Consider the following 17,586-nt stretch of genomic DNA (forward strand, 5'->3'; position numbering starts at 1 on the left):
ATTGCACAAGACATTAGGCCTTTGTTTCAATAGATTTCGTTAACAAGGCAGAAATTAGGTCTTTGTTTCAACAATTTCTTAGAGGGAATAATGCCACGGACAATTGGTAAGATAAAAAAAAGTTATTCACACAGACAGAAAAACAGGGCATGCATCAAGGATAGATAAATTTTCTGCCGTACCTCACACTATAACGTATATCACCATCGTCACCGGTATCTAATAGATCACCACTTTCGGATATGTCATGTTGAAGGGAAAGGGATACACATCATTTTTTTAATTCGATTTCAAGAATATAATGGATAAGAACCAGAGCAGAACATGCAACCTAGTTCTAAGAAAAAGTTCAATGACCTTAAATAGCCAAAAACAAATGCAAACTTGTTATTGGTCATGATGACCACTTTGGACAATATTAACAAGTTTAATGATCTTTGAAATCGTAAAAGAAGTCAAGTGACCAAATGAACAAAATTTCAAAAATTTAGTGATTAATTATGACCTTAACCCTTAAATAAACTAATTCAAGCAACAATAATAGAAAAACAAAGAATAAAATCACACTCACAGGATGTCATACTTGCCTGAACTTTCCTGCAAGAAGAGCTTTCATAAATTTCTTAACCTCCACCTGTCCACAATATCACATGTCGTGTGTACGAAAGAAGGATAGAGAAAAAGAGGTAAGGAAACTAGGACAAATAAATGTTCTTACTTTATCAAGACGATACAACCCACATAAAACCATGACCTCCAAACTATTTCCACCACCTTTGGTGGCAAGGTCCCTGTGATTCTGTGAATGATGGAAAACTGCACAATTAAATGTTTGGAGAACAAACAAACATTATGATAAGCTAAGAACAGAATTAGCTTACAAATAGCTCAAATACTTAGGTCTCAAAGTTTCATGTGATTAATATAGTTTCTCACACTTATAGAGGCGAGTCTCTCCAATGTTCATCAGAACAATTACAAAATTCTAGCTACGCAACCCTACTAACAAGCTAAATATCCTGGGGGGTCCTAAAATGAAAGTACCTCTAGGACCACAACCCAGCTGGAATGTTCCCCCACGATTACAGCAGTACAACAAAATTAGTGCTAAGGTCATAACCTCCTGGAGGAATAAAAGAAAACAGAAAAGATAAAGCAAAAGGGCAAAAGAGACAATTCACCCACTACCCTTGCCAATTAGTTATTTCTTGGTCTTCCTAGCCCTGCTGTTGTAGACTTGAAACTCTTGAGGCTTATCAATACCATCCTCCCAAACTTTGACCTTGTCCTCAGCGACAAAACTGGGAAATTGTTGTGTAGTCTTCTCCTAGTCTTCCCATGTGGCCTCTGCTTTTGTCAGTCCCTGCCACTTAATGAGTACTTCCCGCTGGTCCTTCTTCCCATTTTTCTTCAATCTTACTCCACAAAGTTCTTCTGGTTGCACTACTAATTCAAGATCGCCATTAAGCTAGGTGGTATGATGTTAATTGGAGTTGGTATGCCAGTGGTTAACTTCAACAGGGAGACATGAAAACCCAATGGATAGATGTTGTTTCAGGTAGCTCCGTGTTGTAGGCTACCTTTCCCATTCATTGGATCACATGATATGGTTTGAGTTTTAGATACACTAGATCTCCCACCTTTCAGCTCTACATCTCTTCTTTTTTTATTACTTGATCTGCCATCTTCTGTTGAGCAAAATAAAGTTCATACTCAAGTCATCTAGTATCGTATCTCTATCTTCCAGGAATGTGTCTATAGAATCGACAGGAGTCTGTTGTCCTTCATAATGAATAAGGGGTGGTGGGTCCCTTCCATACAACGCTTTAAACGGGGTACATTTGGTAGCCAAATGAAAGGAGGTATTGCACCCGAATTCCGCATAGGAAAGCCATTTAACCCATTTTTTGGCTTTTCCGAACACAAACACCTTAAGTAGGCCTCAAAGTTCTTAGTATGACCAAAACTTGCACATGTGACCATGAACTCTCAAACTAAGACCTTTTTTGTAACGACCCAATTTTTTTAAATAAATAAAACAAGATAAAGCTAGTCGTCACCCATTTAAAAATAAAACTAATGTTTTCAAAAAGCATTCAACCACTTTTTGTAGCATCCGGGATTTTCCAGGTATTATTATTATTCATCCAAATTGAGTGTGGAGTGGTTTGGTGTGGGCTTTGACCTTTGGGCCTTGCTAGTGGGCTGTGGAAGCTGCATACGCGAGGCGTACATTGCCATGTACGCCCAGCGTACTCGTGGAAAGAAAGCGCGGAGGCCAAGCACGTACGCCCGGCGTACCAGGAGTACGCCCAACGTATGTGTGCAGCTCCTTAAACCCTAAAATTTAGGGTTTACACCCTATATAAAGAACATTACCCCTGTTTGTTCAGCCTCCCTTCACCCTTATACAGCCTCCACGAAAACCCTAGCCTACTTTTGTGTGTTCTTATGATTTGGGAGCTATTTGAGAGTATTTGGTGTAGTTTGGTGCCTTGGAAGAGAAAGGAACTTGAAGAAGGAGCAAGGATCCACCAAGAGCTTGTAGATATAGAATATTAGCACCATCTCTGACTTATTTGAGGTATCAATTTCCAACCTTGGCCATTATATTCTTAGATTTGTTTATGGGGGTGTTTAAAGTTACTTTTGGACTCCATTGTTGAGGCTTCTTGCATCTTAATGATCTCAGACCTTAATAGCTCTCCTTTTGGGCTCTTAGAGGCACTAAGAGTCATAAAAATTGAACCTTGATGGTTAAGCCACAACCATGCAAGTGTTAGTGGGTCTTAAAGTTTGTTAAAAGGACCAAAATCATGTTTTGACCCCAACCTTGCATGCAAGCTGTGACATCCCCATTTTCACGGCCAGAAAAGACCGATTTTGTTTATGCTTTATAAAAATCAGAGTACTTCTTTTGATAAAAATGTTGCGGAATTTGTTCCCAGTAAAACATGATAAATGTGTTATCAAAGCATTTCCGAAGAAATGTATTTTTATTCCTTTTAAAACCTTGGGATGTCATCTTCAATACAGAAACATAAGCATAAACAGAACTTACATTCATTTACACTAGTGATCTACATCTCTTTCAAATCCCTCAATGTAAAGTAGCTTCATATCGACACCTGTGATACAGATAAGCTTGAGTGGGTCAGGTTGGGAAACCTGGTGAGTACATAGGGTTTTCAACCCACAATAATTTAATTATTATGTTTAAACATCAAACAATCAACCCAATTACCCATCCCCATTATCTTCCTTACTCTTAAGGATCTACCCTAAGAATCATCTATCATGCATTTGTTCATTTCGAAGCCCATTGCTTCCAGGGTTTATATGATAGGAACTAAGTCCATAGCTGCCAATGCTTGTTCGTAAAGCACTAATTCCATAGCTGCTAAAGTTCATTCATCGGGTACTATATCCATAGCTACTAGTGTTCAACTAATAGGTACTAAATCCATAGCTACCAACGTTTATCTAACAGGTACTAAGTCCATAGCTACCAACATTTATCTAACAGGTACTAAGTCCATAGCTACCAATGTTTATTCAATAGGCACTAAGTCCATAGCTGCCGATGTTATTTGTTAGGCACTAAGTCTATAGCTGCCAATGTTCACTCATATCATCTTTCATCTCTCATCATTCATCTACCCATGTTTTACCCAACATATTTGTAGATATAAAATACATATATAGTTTAAATTATTTAAAACATGTATAAAATCGTTCATCCAGCATAGAAAGCAAGTATTCAAATAATATGCACACATAGCACGTAATTTATATAAAATATTTCATATCTATGTGTAAGATGAAAGTAACTATGCACTCACTTGTTAAATTGATGATTCCAAACTCGGGCAGCGCTTCACTTTTAACAATTCTATTTTCCTTCGACGAAACCTAGCATTATTATCGCTAAATTTTAGTCTAATATTTACCGTGACTAATTATTAGTCTTAGCATTATTATTATTATATAGGCGTTTAAACAATATTTTCCAACCACTATGTACAGACAAGGGCCAGACATAAAACACCGGAGGGCAGGACCATTTTGGCATATAGAACTTCTGAAATCCAACAACCCTATGCCGCCCTTTAAACCAGATTCCTCGTACCACGAGTAGTTAAAAAGATATTATAACGACACTTATATAACCCATAATAATAGCTCAAATAATTATTATAAGGTCCTAATAACGTTACTATATTTAAATAAAAGCTATATTAAAATTTAGGTAGACGTATCTTACCTACAAGGGGGTTTGGCTAGAAGTCGTGCTCTGCAGGGGCAGAACTTCCGAGCCGAAAGCTCTTCTTCTCGGAGTCGTCGAGCGCTCCGGGGCTTTCTTCTAACATTAGGGGAGTTTTTGGGAGGTTTAGAGAGAGTGTAGAGAGAAGAAAGAATGGGAAAGGTGTGAAGAAAATGAGGGTGGGAGAGGTTCTATTTATAGGGTGAAATATGGCTGAACTTGGTGTCACATCTCACCATCTAGTGGCAAGACTTGGGGAGAAAGCAATTGCCAAGATTATGCCACGTCACCCATTTTCGCACAACACACTTCCGACTTCTAAAATACGTAACTTTTGCATACGAGGTCCGTTTTTGATGTTCTTCATATCCACACGTAGGTAAAAATAATATCTACAACTTTCATTTTGACTCTGTCGGCTAATTCTTGACCGATCTTAAATTTAACAGTAGGAGGAGATTATACTGTTAAATGACCGCGAAAAATTCGTAACTCTTTCATACGGACTCCGTTTTCGTCTTTCTTTTTATCGTTGACTTCATATTAATGAGATATTCAAATCTCATTTAGGTCGCGTAGGCCAAAAACCACTCAATCTAAAATTCGAGTTTCGGGTCGTGCACTGCTATGCCAAATCTTAGAAAATTCATAACTTCCTCATACGAAGTCAGATTTGAGCGTTCTTTTTATGCATGCTCTCGGTTTAACGTATACTATAACTTTTGTTTATATCACTAAGGCCAAAAAGTCCTCTATCGTAAATTCACTATTTACGTCTCCCGGTGCTGTGCCGGTTTTGCTGTAAAACTTCGACGTACCATAACTTCTTCGTTATAACTCAGATTTCGGTGTTCTTTATATGTACGGAACCCTTTTAACATATACTACCACTTGGTTAAGATTAATACTTATAAATAATATTCCATCAATAACTCATTTTTGATGCTTATTGTCTCTAAATTGGCTAGCCCGAATGTGCGGGCGTTACACAAGCACATAAAGTTCGTGACTTTATGGTTGAGTGTAACATCCGGATTTCCAGGGACATTATCGTGTATCTTAATCTTGACGTTTGAGGAGGGACTCGACGAGTTGAGGGACCAACTCGCCGAGTCGAGTCGAGTTGATCGCGTGAATTTAATGAAGGACTCGACGAGTCCGAGGAGGGACGCGCCGAGTAGGTGCTGGGCAGAGAAACCCTAATTTCCCGGGTTTGAGACCTATTTAAAGGAACTTATAGCCTCATTTGCGGCCACCCTTCCTTGAGAGCAAACCCTAAGCGTGTATGGAGAGCCATGAGAGTCTTAGAAGCTAAAACTTGGAGTAAACTAGTGCATCTCTTGAGGAGAAGAGGAGATCACCCATCAAGGGAGCTAGAGAATCAGTGGATCTGGTGTAACTTCGTGCAAGCGCTTGAGTAAGAGGTAAAAGCTTGCACCTTTCTTGTTATTTGGCTTAGATCTTGTAGATATGGAAGATTAGGGTTTCTTCCACCATTGGTGGGACTTTGTATGCATAAGGTCTCTCATGAGGCCTAGACTTCAGATCTGGACCTTGTGAGGTCCAGAGAGTCCAAAGATTATAGCTTTAGTTAACCATAGAAGAGTTATTGTGGTTAATCATCCTTGTTAGAGTTATATTGGCATTATGAGCCTTATATGCCATGTTTAAACGTAAAGCTTGCAGCTTTACGTGACAATCGACCCTCAGGATGGTATATCTAGTGTTTGGGGTGATGGATCTGCCTTAAATCGTCTGAATGAACATTTTGTCTAAATGAACTCGCCGAGTCGATGAGCCGACTCGACGAGTTGGTTAGGGTTTGTCCCGAGGAACCGAATCAGGCGATATCTCGACGAGTTGGGGGTCAACTCGACGAGTTGAGCTGGACTGTCACGAGATTTCTGAGGAAAGTAAGTGGACTCGACGAGTCGCAAGGGTGCACTCGGCGAGTCAGGTCAAACATGGACTGTTGACTCGAGTTTGACTTATGTTGACTTTGGGGCTTTGATCAACATAAGCAGTAGAGACCATGGAGGGGTAAAATGGTCTTTTATCCACTTCAAAGAGTTAAAGAGAGGAAGAATAGTCGTTGGTCATTAGAGTTGTGATTAGAGTATCACTTAGAGATATTCATCCCTTGTGTTAGGTGGAGGCTAGTTCGAAATCCGGGAGCGGGGTCTTTACTTGCTGCTGGTCAGGTGAGTCTTCTCACTATACTTTACCATGAGTGGTAATTAGAGTTATGTGACAGAGTATCTTGTATGCTATGTATGTGATGTGCTGCACTGCATTATTTCTATGTGATTTATGCTGTGTGTATTCCAGAGTTTACAGAGTTAGGACCGGAAGGTCTACAGAGTTAGGACCAGAGGGTCCACAGAGTTAGGACCAGAGGGTCCACAGAGTTATAGCCTCGAGTGGCTAATATGTGTTATATGTGGTATTTTGGGGAACTCACTAAGCTTCGTGCTTACCGTGTTATATGTTATGTGTTTTAGGTATCTCAGAGGATCGCGGGAAGGCACCGGCTTGATTGTACACACCAGAGAAAGAGTCACGTTTTGAGGATCCTGGCTTATTAATGGAGTTGTGTTTTGTAATTTGAATAAACGAGATTTCTATACAATATGTTACGAAAAGTATGCGATTTTAAAATGAAAACTTTGTTTGGAAAATTACGGTGTTACAAGTTGGTATCAGAGCCTTGGTTTGAGGGATTCGGATGCACCTTTGGGTAGATCTGGACTCAAACTGAGGATTTGAGAAAAATTTTCAAGGAAATGATTTTTCTAAAACGAGCAAGAGTTTCTAAAAGAGTACGAGTTGGAGCAGTGTGTACAATCAGCCAGAGCCCGAACGGTGATTTCCCAAAATACCTTTACATTTGTATTATGAGATATTTATGAGATATGCTATGAGATATTATGCATGCTAGCTATAGGCTAGGTATTTCATATGTTAGGACTAGAGTGACCTGATTTGTGATGCCTTAGCCTAGGAGTTATTGTTATTTATGATGTGCTTTCGAGCATGTGTTGAGTAAGAGTATCCAACAGGAATCCTCTAGAGAGGGATTTGAGTAGAGGAGTAATCTAGGAGAGATACCTAGATGATCATTTGAGGAGTCTACTGAGAGAGTAGTCAGACGCCCGCGTGGGGTAAAGTTGCTTGAGTTCGGTGGTATCCTTTGAGTATGAGGAGAGCAAGTGGGTAATAACCTAGAGTGGTTTTGCATGTTGGTAGAGATTATTCGATGCCCGAATGCTGCTTGCTTCGTGCTTTGTGGAACTCTTGATGATGAGAGTCAGCTACTAAGTGAATATGACGATATTCAGGAGGTAGATGACTGGCATCATAAGGAGTTCTTCAGCAGCTGATGGCGGAGAAGTATGAGAATCTAGGAAGAGCCTAAGAAAGGGTGACCCTAGTCAGATGAGTACGCTGACAGAGTTGGATATTTCGCAAGAGGAGCGAACACGCATGACGGGGCTGGTGATTGAGAAGGTCGAGCAGCTACTTAGGAACTCGGGGATGGTCCGTGTGGAAAGTATGGGTAGATGTGGCAGGTAGTATGGGCCCGTACTACTGAAAGCAGAGGACCCATACTCGATACAGGGAACATTCCGGAGGTTTTAAGTAGCAGATCGAGAGGTGATTTCATGGTTTGAGTACCATGATTTGTAGCAGATCTAGAGGTGATTTCATGGTTTGAGTACCATGATTTGTAGCAGATCGAGAGGTGATTTCATGGTTTAAGTACCATGATTTGTAGCAGATCGAGAGGTGATTTCATGGTTTGAGTACCATGATTTGTAGCAGATCGAGAGGAGATTTCATGGTTCGAGTACCATGATTTGTAACAGATCGAGAGGTGATGTCATGGGTCGAGTACCATGACTCGTAGTGGAGTGAGAAGAGATAACATGGTTTGGGTACCATGATTCATAGCAGATCGAGAGGTGGCCACATGGTTCGAGTACCATGACCCGTGGCGGTTAGTGTTACTGGTTCTACCAGTTATTCCGTTGAAATTGGTTAGACTGAGATCAGATGTGAAAGAGTATGGGGCCAGAGGGCCATGATGAACGAGTTTAGTGGAGCATCCCTTGAGAAGGAAATCGAGTCAGCTCTGAGGGATTGTTGGTGAGATGCCAATTGGAGTCGCAAGACTCAAGAATGAGTAGAGATGGCGGTTATGGAGGATTACGGCATGAGTTGAGCAATCGGCCGATAGTGGAGATGTCACCTTCTGTGACAGGGATGGTATTATTTCCGTTTCCTGTGGGAAACATAAGAGGTGTTGAGAATTCGGTTTCCGAGCTTGGGGGTAGAACCCTGCGGGTTAGCATTGATGGCGACCTTCCATCAGAGTATTTGGGTAGTATGTCTGCCGAGAGGTAATGTTAGAGAAAGAGCAGGTTGTCAGCGGGGACTGAGATGGTTAAGGATCAGGATACACCCTATTTGAGCATAGTCGGGCATGTATTAGCTGCAGCGGCAGACGATCAAGAAGAGGATATTGGGGCGGTGGCTCTTATTGTCTATGATGAGTATCGAGTGTGGTAATGAGGACTCCACTCTTATTACAACCCACGTGATGGAACGTTGGTTGAAGAGTCGAGGATGAGGAATATGATAGTTCATTATTTTCAGACTGAGAGTCACGGCTACGACTGGACAGTTGAGATGTCCGGTAGTGGGATAGTACGAGGTTCGAAATGACTAGAGGTAGTCATGATGAGAGGTTTCTGAGGACTTCATCGGAGATTCGGGGTATTTGGAATTGCTCAATCCCCATCGGGGAGATCATCGAGCATTATGTATCACCTTCCAAGAGTAGGTGCGATGTTAGTGGTAAAAACAGTCTGTGGGTTAGATTGTTGGCGAACCAATTGGTGATGGTTCAAACCCTGAAAGGGGGGAGAACCGGGTACTTTTGAGGAGATCCAAGATTTGTTCAATAGCGGTTAGAGAACTGGATAGAGAGGCCTGCGGTGCGGATTCCTAAAGACCAGGGTTTTTGGTGGTCAAGGAGAGGTGCAGAGTGAAATAGTGCATGTGGCACGTGTTTGAGAAAGGATGAGAGTCTCCACGACAAGTGGCCGTTGGTCGGAGACCTTGTGGTGGTTAGGAATCCTTCAAGGTTAAAATGGTGAATTCGAGGTGGTTGGATTGTGAGGTTAGTTCGGCGGTTGAGAATTTCTGGTTCAGAGTATGGGCTATTATATGCAGTATGGGAAGGGAAGAAGTTGATTGGGCAACCAACTTCAGGGTCGTTATGAGTATTCTTGCATGAGTTTTGAGCAATAGAGGAGGAAGTTTCGGATTGTCATCTACGTGTTCTGAGTCGTTGGTAAATTCTCCGTGTTTTAATTTGGGAGATGGAGTATTCCGGGGTTACAAGAGACACGAGAGAAAGACCGGTTGCGAGATTCCGAGGAAGCAATGCGATATCTGAGTATGGGATCAGTGGTAGAGTCAAGATACTGCGAGGCGTTGTGAAGGTATTCCGGGGTATCCGAGTTCAATGTCCTAAATCTCAGATTATTTTGAGTTTGAGTTTAAGGTGACGAGTGGTGTATCAAGTGTCTATGGTTCCGGTGGGGGGCCCTTCAGCTAATTGACATCAAATGGATTTATTTGAGAATGTGAATTGCAGCGAGAAAGAGAGGTTTTGTCACGACAATGGTCGTCCGAAGTAGTGATGCTTAGCCCGGATGGGTGTGTGTGTACCTATCTATGCTGGGCCGCAGAGCATGAGTTAATGATCGCAGTATGGTGTCAACCTGAGGATGAGATTGTGAAGTGGTAAGAGTAAGTGCGGTAAGACTGTGTGGAGCTGCAGTTTCAATGAGTCAGTGCAGAGAGGTGTGGTGATGCTACGGGGAGCCATAGTACTCACTATTCAGTGAGAGGTTGTGGTGATGCTACGGGGAGCCGTAGTACTCACTATTCAGTGAGAGGTCGTTGTGATACTGCGGGGAGCCGTAGTACCCACTAGTCAGCTTAGTCAGCGAGAGAATGTTGTGATGAAGTGCTCTCTGATCAGAGCTTGACGCAAAAGAGTTTTAGGCTTGGGTAGCCCTAATATTTGAGTGTGTGGAAGCCTGGGGTCGAACCAGGGGCGAGACTGGGGTCTCCATGTTTGTCGGAAGTCGTTATATTCTGAATTGAGTAGTGGTTTTCGTGGCCAAAGAGAAGTGGATCAGTGAGGTTCGCATGGGTTGCGGGTCATGAGTTATGAGCTGAGTGGTTCGTTGGGGCGAGTGGTTCCAGCTCTGGGTCAGATCGAACTCACGAGTTTGAGTTTGGCTCTGGTAGTGCGTTGAGTAGGCAGAATGAGATTCCGGATTCATAGCTGAATTTCATTTGGAAAGGGGTATTGCTCCTATCTGGTGCCTTAGACCTGAGTGGGTCAATTCGTTGGTGTGAGAAAACCGCGAAATGCATGGAACTAATGAGTAGTAGACGACAGAGGTCGAGATTGAAACGAATTCCGTATTCGCTTGAGGAAAAGCGAACTTCGTGACTTGTGTGTCACACTGGGCCGAGATAGCTAGTATGGGAATGAAGTCAGTGAGACATGTTAAGGTCTGCAATGGGTAACCTTTGGAGGTTCAATTGTGGAGTCAGAAGTTGACCTAGTGCTCAGTATTAAAAAGGGGTATGAAGAACGAAGCTGGGACTTGTGATTGTGATGTCTGAAGACACTTCTGAGCGAGCATGGTTATTCTCTTGTGTCTGAAGGGCAGAGTGTTGAGGATTCTTTGTTCGGATGGGTTCTGATAGCATTCTAGTGTATGATCCCTGGTGGGGTGTGGACCCTTTCGTTTCTTGGAGCATGATTTGGATCATTAGCATGATTATATGAGTGAGCGGTAACCGATTGTTGGATTTGGTCTTGTGAGAATCAGAGGATCAGTGAGTTATCAGGGTTTGATATTCGAGGAGCGAATATCATGGTGATCGCTTGAGTAGGCGGTCTGGCGGCGGGTCAGGCCACTAGAGCTTCCGGATAGTGGGAAGGAGTATATTAGCGACGGAAGAGTTGGTTCAGTTCTGGTCTTGGGAGTTTTGTGTGGTTTCGGGTGTCCATAGAGAAAGATATTTGTGTAGTATGAGATTCTTTCGGTGGTGCCTTTTTGGGTTGATGATTTCATTATGTGAGTGGTTAAGGAGTGATTTCGAGGGCGAAATCTAATTCAAGTGGGGGAGAATTGTAACATCCGGATTTCCAGGGACATTATCGTGTATGTTAATCTTGACATTTGAGGAGGGACTCGACGAGTTGAGGGACCAACTCGCCGAGTCGAGTCGAGTTGATCGCGTGAATTTAATGAAGGACTCGACGAGTCCGAGGAGGGACTCGCCGAGTAGGTGCTGGGCAGAGAAACCCTAATTTCCCGGGTTTGAGACCTATTTAAAGGAACTTATAGCCTCATTTGCGGCCACCCTTCCTTGAGAGAAACCCCTAAATGTGTATGGAGAGCCATGAGAGTCTTAGAAGCTAAAACTTGGAGTCAACTAGTGCATCTCTTGAGGAGAAGAGGAGATCACCCATCAAGGGAGCTAGAGAATCAGTGGATCTGGTGTAACTTCGTCCAAGGGCTTGAGTAAGAGGTAAAAGCTTGCACCTTTCTTGTTATTTGGCTTAGATCTTGTAGATATGGAAGATTAGGGTTTCTTCCACCATTGTTGGGACTTTGTATGCATAAGGTCTCTCATGAGGCCTAGACTTCAGATCTGGACCTTGTGAGGTCCAGAGAGTCCAAAGATTATAGCTTTAGTTAACCATAGAAGAGTTATTGTGGTTAATCATCCTTGTTAGAGTTATATTGGCATTATGAGCCTTATATGCCATGTTTAAACGTAAAGCTTGCAGCTTTACGTGACAATCGACCCTCAGGATGGTAGATCTAGTGTTTGGGGTGATGGATCTGCCTTAAATCGTCTGAATGAACATTTTGTCTGAATGAACTCGCCGAGTCAATGAGCCGACTCGACGAGTTGGTTAGGGTTTGTCCCGAGGAACCGAATCAGGCGATATCTTGACGAGTTGGGGGTCAACTCGACGAGTTGAGCTGGACTGTCACGAGATTTCTGAGGAAAGTAAGTGGACTCGACGAGTCGCAAGGGTGCACTCGGCGAGTCGGGTCAAAAATGGACTGTTGACTCGAGTTTGACTTCTGTTGACTTTGGGGCTTTGATCAACATAAGTAGTAGAGACCATGGAAGGGTAAAATGGTCTTTTATCCACTTCAAAGAGTTAAAGAGAGGAAGAATAGCCGTTGGTCATTAGAGTTGTGATTAGAGTATCACTTAGAGATATTCATCCCTTGTGTTAGGTGGAGGCTAGTTCGAAATCCGGGAGCGGGGTCTTTACTTGCTGCTGGTCAGGTGAGTCTTCTCACTATACTTTACCATGAGTGGTAATTAGAGTTATGTGACAGAGTATCTTGTATGCTATGTATGTGATGTGCTACACTGCATTATTTCTATGTGATTTACGTTGTGTGTATTCCAAAGTTTACAGAGTTAGGACCGGAAGGTCCACAGAGTTAGGACCAGAGGGTCCACAGAGTTAGGGCCAGTGGGCCCACAGAGTTATAGCCTCGAGTGGCTAATATGTGTTATATGTGGTATTTTGGGGAACTCACTAAGCTTCGTGCTTACCGTGTTATATGTTATGTGTTTCAGGTATCTCAGAGGATCGCGGGAAGGCATCGGCTTGATTGTACACACCAGAGAAAGAGTCACGTTTTGAGGATCCTGGCTTATTAATGGAGTTGTGTTTTGTAATTTGAATAAACGAGATTTCTATACAATATGTTACGAAAGTATGCGATTTTAAAATGAAAATTTTGTTTGGAAAATTACGGTGTTACATTGAGGAGGTCTTAAAGGACCTGGATCTGCATTGTGGACGTAAAGAGTTAACAGATTAAGTCATGAATGAAGTCCCAAAGAAGTTGGCCAGTACGTTGGGTGTACTCCCTGATACGTCGCGCGTACTGGGTCAACTCCCCGTTCTGGTCAAGGCCAACGTACGTTGGGCGTACGTGCCAAGTACGTCGCGCGTACGCATGCAGAATGAATGTTTTGGGCTTTTGGGCCTTAAGATTATGGGACTGGACTTTTGGGCCCCATGGCCCACTATGAAGTATAATTCTGGACTTGAGAATCTGGAATTAGAGTATTGGGCCTATTGGGCCATATTTGGACTCTTTGGAATTATTATATTAGGACTTGAAAAATTTTGGGCCCATTTGGGGGTTAAGGCCCAATTCAGAAATTGGGCAATTATTGGGCCCTTAGGGAGTCCTTGTTAGGCCATAAGAGGGCTGGGCTCAATAAGCTAGGATTGGGACTTATGAATGTTCCAATTGGACCGAGTGGTAAAATGGTCATTTTACCCTAAATAATGTTATAGACTCTGATTGAGTTTTAATGTTTTTATGATAGCCGGGGGTTATCGGAGCAGCTGTTAGAGACTACCTTCCGCAATATTTGACACGCAGCTTTACGAGGTGAATTACCTTCCAGTAGAGGTGGGTCTACGGCCACAATGGCGGCCCACTAGTAGGGATTGTTTGCCGAGTAGCTGTCTTTGTGATAGTTACTTGGGTTTGCCACTATCTGATGTGTTTTACATGCTAGTATAATTTGATGTTATGTGATAGTGGTAGTAAGGGGGATAATCCCTGGTTTCCGGTCGATAGTGCCGAAGGGGTAGTATGGTACCCGGCAATGCTAGACAGTATGATTATGTTATGTTATTGTGTGGTAGTAGTAGGGGGTGAAATAGTCCCTGTAACCGGTTGAGATAAACCGGAGGGGTAGGTCGGACACCCCGATATATCTTACAGGGGTAGGTTAGGCACCTCGGTATGCCTAGCAGGGTAGGTCGGGCACCCAGATATGCCTGACAATATGTTTATTGATTATTGTATGGTATGTGGTATGATGGGGGAACTCACTAAGCTTCGTGCTTACAGTTTACAGTTTTGTTTTCAGGTACCTCTTCAGTGAAGGGGAAGGAGCCGGCACGGTAGCAGCGCATCGCACACACATGATTTCTGCACTATGATGACCTTGGGATTGTACTCTGACATTATTATTACTCAAGGATATGCTTTTATGACATTTGACTTATGGGTTATTAGTTTGATATGATATTGATGTTGTTTTTCAGAAATGGTTTTTATTAAATTACTTAGTCAAAAACGAAATTTTTGGTCTTGGAAATTGGGATGTTACAAGTTGGTATCAGAGCCTTGGTTTGAGGGATTCAGTCACACCTTCGGGGGTGTCTGGACTCAAATCGAGGGTTTGAAAGAGTTTTACAAGAAAATCGTTTTCTAAAATTAAAATAAAAAGGATTTGAGAAAGAACAAGGTGTGTGATGCGTGCGACCGGCCGAGCTCCAGTAAGTTTTCCCCCAAGATACCCATACATGTTATGTTACGATATGATATGCTTATGAGAACTACATGCTAGATTAGGGCTAAGGATCTAGGAATGATGCCTTGTATGCCTATTATATGTGTATGAGAACTACATGCTAGATTAGGGCTAAGGATCTAGGAAGATGCCTTATGTACCTGTTATATGTGCTTATTGAATTACATGCTAGAATTGATTAGTCAATAATATGATGGCCTGAATAGGATATGCTTAGTATGGTTACTCAATGCTCGAATGCTGCTTGCTTTGTGCTTTCGGGAGTTCTAGTTATCTTTATCTAACTAGTAAACGAATACGCTAGGTTACTTATTGCGAGGACGAAATAATTTCAGAAGGTTAGGTCTAGCCCTACTGCGCAGCTCTTATTTGAGTCCAACCGTTGTGGGGTAGGACCTTTCATTCGAAGAATTATCTGGTCTTGTAATATGCAAGGTTGTAAAAATCGCTAGACGTTAGCCAGTCGGTGGACTAGGGTTAAGGGATTAATCGGAGACCATTAACTATTAAGAAATTTATTCAAAAATATTTAAATTAGATACACAAAGTTCAAAATTTTCTTTCTTGGCTTCACCAAAATAAACAAGGCGGAAAAGTGTAAAAAAGTGAGCGGCAAACATTTTTCAACACCATGTTAACATGTGAAGTATCAATGTAGTGTTGTTAATTTTCATAGTATCGATGCACTTTCAAATCATAATGAACAATTCAGATTATAAAGCCTAAACAAAAAAGATATTGAGTAAATAAGCTATTTTTAATAAACATACAATTAAAAGCAAAAAATAATCAAATCTATCTTCCTCTTGATAATCTCCTTGATAATCTCATATTTGTTAACCAAAACCAAAAACTAAATAATATCATATATCAAAGACACACAAAGATTTTGAACAAATCAAACAAAAAAGAAAGAATGTTACCAATAATATACCTTGAATGTACGAATTCAATTACAAATTAAGTTCTTTGGTCCACCATTATTTTGTTCTTGCCACTTCATCTACATACTGATACATCTACACATAGAGATTAAAATAGATACATTCAAATACATATAGCTACACCCACACCTAGACACATAAATACACACAGACATACCTGCACACGCAAATACACCCAGATCTGTGAATTATCATTGCACGATCTTCAAATCAGACCATTAAATCCCCAAATTGAAATTTGAAAATTGAACAACATCAAATTCGTATAACTCCCTAAAAATACAAAAAAAATCACTTTCATTTCATTTTTGTTAAAAGTTAAAACAGGAAACAAAATCAGGTTCCTACCTAAAAGATTAAACATTTGCAGCAAAAATTAGAAAAATAGGGGCTAAATTACCGATGTAAGTTTAAGGTTTTCTGTAATTTTGATGTGAGTAGTGGAGATGAAAGCGTCGGTGAGTGTCATGGTTAGATCTAGTCGATATAGAGTTAGAGTTTTGATGGTGGATTGTTAGAGGTAGTGAGAGTGGTGATGATGCTGGGGATTTACAGATCGTTGAGGATGAGAACTAACATTCACAGATTAAGAGGGTTGGTGTATGAGGGATTCTGGAGGAGCTGATGGCGTCGGAGGAGAAGGAGCGGAAGTTCGGCGCACCCTAGCACCGATTTGAGTCGAGAATGAGACAACAAGCTTGGAAGGCAATGCATACCAATGTGATTGGAAGAAAAGATGCAGGCATTTCATGGTTTTAGTTCATGAGTCCGAGAGAGAATTTTGTTGGTAGTATGAGATGGAATGAGAAAAGAAGGAACGAACCCTAGCAAGAAATGATTTCAATTTGACAATTTTGCCCCTAAAATGTCTTGAATTTCCGTTGATCGCCTTTGACCGATTAAGGCGCCTAGCTCCACCTAACTCCGACTAACTCCGATTAGCCCCGGCTTGGACCGACTTTGACCAACCCCGATTACATAGACCGATTAGCAATAAACCTTATCAGTGGCCGTCCGACTAGCGCCTAGGCGGCGATTAATCGGCCGCCTAGGCCGATTTCTGCAACATTGGTAATATGTAATGGTATTCGCAAGCTAGTTAGGTAAAGGTAGCAGGAGTTCCATATGCAGCTAATGGCAGAGAGTAGGTTAGAGAGTTATCCTAGGGTAAGCCTAGGATGAGAGTGGTGTAGAGAGCAGTAGTAGTGGAAGGGACTTGGTAAAGTCAAGGCAATCCTTGAGGAAAGTACGGATATATGTGGAAGGTAGTATGGGCCCGTACTACTGAAAGCAGAGGATCCGTACTCGAGTCAAGGAGGGATGAGATAGAACCAAGAAACTTGTAGTATGTGAGACCTCCTGAGGTTGTGTATGACCCTGACAATTATTTTTTGTTTCAGAATGGTGATGATTACGCGTCATGGGGGAGGATCAGGTTCAGGATCCGGCTCAGCATCAGGTTCGGTATCAGGTGCTGAGGCATCAGGTTCGGGATCAGGTGCCGAGCCAGTTGATGAGGGACTACGTGAGTTCATTGCTTCTGAGATCACTAGAGGCATCCTTGAGTCGACCCCGGTGATTTTCGGGTCGATCAAGGAGGGGATTATTGAGCTGATGGAGGATCGCCTCAGGGCGTTTAGGAGTGACTGGGCGGCTAGCCAGTCAGGGGCGCGCACACTGTCCTTTAAGGACTTGAAGGGATGCGGTGCGCCAGACTTTCACGGGGTGAAGGACCCCATTGTCACCAGGAGATGGATTGCAGACATGGAGTCTGCTCAATTGACTAGCTCCTGCCCTGAGGGGTCGAAGGTCCGGTATGCTGCTGGATGCTTGAGGGACAGGGCTAGAGATTGGTGGGAGTCAGTTGGGGATTCTTTGGGAGCCTCAGCTGTTGAGGCGATGACCTGGTCGGAC

The sequence above is a fragment of the Lactuca virosa genome, chromosome 8 (assembly GCF_052849685.1).
Source record: "Lactuca virosa cultivar CGN04683 chromosome 8, Lactuca_virosa_CGN04683_v6, whole genome shotgun sequence".
NCBI lineage: Eukaryota > Viridiplantae > Streptophyta > Magnoliopsida > Asterales > Asteraceae > Lactuca > Lactuca virosa.